The 3,999-nt window shown below is 36.8% G+C and overlaps 1 non-coding gene across 1 annotated transcript; it reads left to right on the forward strand.

Moving 5' to 3' along the window:
- The first annotated feature begins 3,171 nt into the window (after positions 1-3,171).
- On the forward strand, positions 3,172-3,274 carry LOC111812336. Its single transcript, XR_002817845.1, has one exon. It is a non-coding gene; the product is annotated as a U6 spliceosomal RNA (small nuclear RNA).
- The last annotated feature ends 725 nt before the right edge of the window (positions 3,275-3,999 follow it).

Consider the following 3,999-nt stretch of genomic DNA (forward strand, 5'->3'; position numbering starts at 1 on the left):
TTATTCTGGTCTTGTAACCAATGATCTCACCCTGATAACAAATCAGAGAATTGCCAGGCTGTTCTCTCTTAACTTTGTAACTCCTGCCTATGCCTCACATAAAAGTGCTAGTCCACAAGCAGGGAGTGCTTGGCTTTGTTGATTGGGAATGATCCTAGCCAGGATTACTGGGATATGATAAAGCTGTTCACTGCCTGCAGACTTCCTTGGGTGTCATTCCCTGCCTGGACTCACTTTTGCTGCAACATTACTATCTTACTATCTCAATATGTCTGTAAATTTGAAGTGTTTAGAAATAAAAGTTTTTGAGGAAAGTAAACTATAAGACTTTTTAAAAAACAAAGGTCTGGTACATGTGTAAAGACCTGATTCAGGCTAATGAATACCGTACAAAGTTTCTCTATCCATGCTAATGTTGAGCAGCATTTCTCAGGCCTATTGGTTCTGTGTATTACTTTGCAAATATTGTATGTCTATTCATATATTCCACACATTCTTTAATTGTTTTATAAATATGTGGTTGATTTAGTTCACTTAATATAGTATCAAGGTATATCCAATTACATAGAAACATCTCAAGTTTATTCTTTTTTATTTTTAAAGATTACAAAATAGTGATTAAAAAAATGGCATTAGAAACAATGCGAGATTTCACTAAACAAAGTAATAGAAATTCAACATCTGAGTAGTATTCCATTGTATTAAAAAAGAAACCCCATATTTTCTATATCCATTCATTGGTTGATGGACATTTGAGTTATTTCCAAGATTCAGCTATTACAAACTGCTGTTATAAATAATTGGGTGCACGTGTATTGCTGTGGTATGATGTTCCCAATTATTATGGGAAGATACCCAGAAGATGAATAGCAGGATCACATAGAATCTCTAGTTCTAGATTTTTGAGGAAACTCCACACTGACTTCCACAGTGGCTGCTCCATCCAACCAACAGTGGAGAAATCTTCCTTTCCCCCACAGCACCTCTGGTTTTTGATGATAGTCCTTTTTCTGGAGTGAGTGCACATTTGTACCTAAATATAAAGTGGAAAGGTTTAATTTGATTAATAGTTTTAGAGATTTTTAGTTCTTCATTAGCAGGAACCAAAGTGAAACATCACAGGGGGGGGGGTGATCCCTCCCTGGTGTCTGGGGAGCAACACACAGGAAAAAAGTAGCATAGAGCAAGGGAGATAGCTCAGTGGCAGCATAGAGCAAGGGGCCAGACAGCATTGTGCCTAAAGTCATACCTCCATGATGCAGACATACCCAGAAGGGTGCCCTATTAACTTCTCAGGTCAATCAAGTTGCCCCTCAAGATTAAGACTCAGAAGTAACTCATTTTTGCTTATTAAATTTAATTTAATATTTACTGAACTCAAATTGACCTTTAAGTAATGGTTTTCAGGTTGACTATAAGACTTGAACATTTTTGTAAGTGAAAGTTCTTTCCCATACCTTCATTTTAGCTAAATTTAGCCTTTTGTTTTTTGGGATTTTTAGTATCAGGAATCATACTCAGAAGCACAAGGTCCTTCTTGTGCTTCTGAGTATGATTCCTGATACTAAAAATAAATAATAAATAAATAAAATAAAATAAAAAAGGAATCAAACTCAGTGCTCATGCTTTCCAGAAGGCACTGTGCCATGGAGCTTTGTTCCCAGCTAAATTTACTATGTTTAAATCAGAAAAAAATTCACTTTTAATGAATTTGTGGTTTTTGTAAGAAATTTGAGATTGGTCGGGAGTTTGTTCCTAGAGATCAATGGTTTTATTCTCTGGTTTTCCTCCATTTCAATTCCCTAGGCATGTTTTTTAGAACTATGTGTTAATACTTGAAGTTTATCCAAAATGAGTTTAAACTAGTTCTCATATGTGGTCCAATGCAGGTTATGGATTTGTGGGCAAAACCCATATTACTAAAATGCTAGTTTACCCAATTGTGTCCTGCATGCATACTGTAGAGAATGCCAATATGGTTCACCATTCATTGACTTTGCTTTTGATTACATAGTTCAGATCACATTTATCAGACTTCTCTAGTATAAAGTGTCCCTTTCTTGTTGAATCTTAACTTTCTGTGTTTTGAAGATGGAATAGCGACATAAATTATTTCAAATTCTTCGGCAAGGAAGACTTATCTCTTCTTCCACACATATTAATTCTTCTTATCATTTGTTATATCAATACAGAAACGGAAATATTACTTTAGGTTTTCAGGCAGAGAACACAACGCTCTCAAGGGCTGGCCAGATAGCTCAGCAGACTAAAGCCTCTGCTTAGGCAGAGCTCAGTGGCCGGGGTTCGATCCCTGGTGTGCCATGCCTGCACAGCCCCTGGCACTTGCTGAGGTGGTAATTGAGACTGGGTGTGGTTGCGCACCCCTGTAATCCCAGCTGAAAACAGGAGAATCACTAAGAGCCCAATCTATGCAGTGAGATCCTGTAGACCCTGTACCAAATACATAAAAGAAAGAAAACAATGCTCTCTATCCAAATTTGTTCTTCAAATTGTTTCAGTTGTGTTAGACGATATTTTTTATTCACTGCATTTCCTAAAGCACTACAAGATCTCTGAGGCTTGCCTTTTCTATTTCTTGCTGCTACAATCAGCCACTTCTCCCATGCACTCTGGTCATTTTTTAGAAAATTTGTTGAAAAGTAAGATATTGACATGACATGTACCGGTTGCTACTAATTTATTTTTCTTGGCTAAAAAATGAGGAAAAATGTGACAATTAGTAGCCCATGTGTATGCACACATCTATAAATGTGTGTTTAAGTGCTTGCCTGGCAAGTTCAATGTCCTGATTTTGATACCTAGTACTGCAAAAAAAGAGAAATAAAAATAAATACATAAATAAATAAATAAATAAATAAATAAATGTTACCTTCCATATCTACACTAAGACCACCTTGGGTCCACAGTGATACGTCCAACCATCAACTGATAATACTGTTCAGATATTCACTGCTTTCTGCCTGCCTGATCTATCAATTTCTGAAAGGTGTTTATGCATCCAATTGTAATAGTAGATTCTTCTATCATCTCAGTCCTTGAAAGTTGTTGAGCTTTGCATTTTCACTCACTGTAATTTTTGCAAGTGTGAAATAGTACTGACACAAGTGGCTTACTCAAAGGTATTGTCTTCAAAAAAAGGTGTCCCCCAGTGCTCACTTCAGCAGCACATACTAAAATTGGAATGATACAGAGAAGATCAGCATGGCCCCTGTACAAGGATAACACACAAATTCGTGAAGCATTCCATGGTTTTTTTTTTAAAAAAAAAAAAGAAAAAACAAATGTGTCCCTGAATATTGTTCACTGAAAACCTTGAAAGACGGGTTCAGATAGAGGACAGGGTTATAATTGATAATTAAGAAATCTTAGCATATTTAAGGCATCTCAGCACAGATGTGCCATAAATTTGAGAGTTCCTACTCTACTGTGTAGTTATTTGGGGCTTTAGTAAAAGGTGTAATGCCTTAAGTAATATTAGTTACGAAGGACCTTCTAAATTGAAGAAAACCTAGAAAGATAAAGGGAAAACACATTTTCAAGTAAGACTATATTATTAATATGAAAAAAGACATTGCTTGAATTCTCATGATTATGTCAACAGCTTCTGTACAGGATGTAGTTGTTAGGATAAAGGATAAAAAACAAACCAAAAGGTACAAACTCAACAGGACAGATTTATTTCAGAGCAAACCTGAGAGCAACCTCCCTGGAACCAGACCAGTTACTCTCCTGTATGCTATGAGGGCTTCTGTAGGGTCAGTGAAAGGAATCTGTGGCTACCTTCCATGAGAGGAGAAGGCTTGGGAATTGCAGAGAGCAGGGTTGCTATCAATAGTAAGGTTAAATAATGATGGGAGTTACATGTTGTCAAAAGTGCTTAGCAGGTGCAAAAGCATAGAGGGCAGCAAGGTGGAAAAAGTAGAGTGTGGCCTATGGTCAGCCTAGGATAGCAGTGGGTGGATTCCTCCATTGATAGAA

The sequence above is a fragment of the Octodon degus genome, unplaced genomic scaffold, assembly GCF_000260255.1.
Source record: "Octodon degus isolate 3935 unplaced genomic scaffold, OctDeg1.0 scaffold00120, whole genome shotgun sequence".
In the NCBI taxonomy this organism is placed as follows: domain Eukaryota; kingdom Metazoa; phylum Chordata; class Mammalia; order Rodentia; family Octodontidae; genus Octodon; species Octodon degus.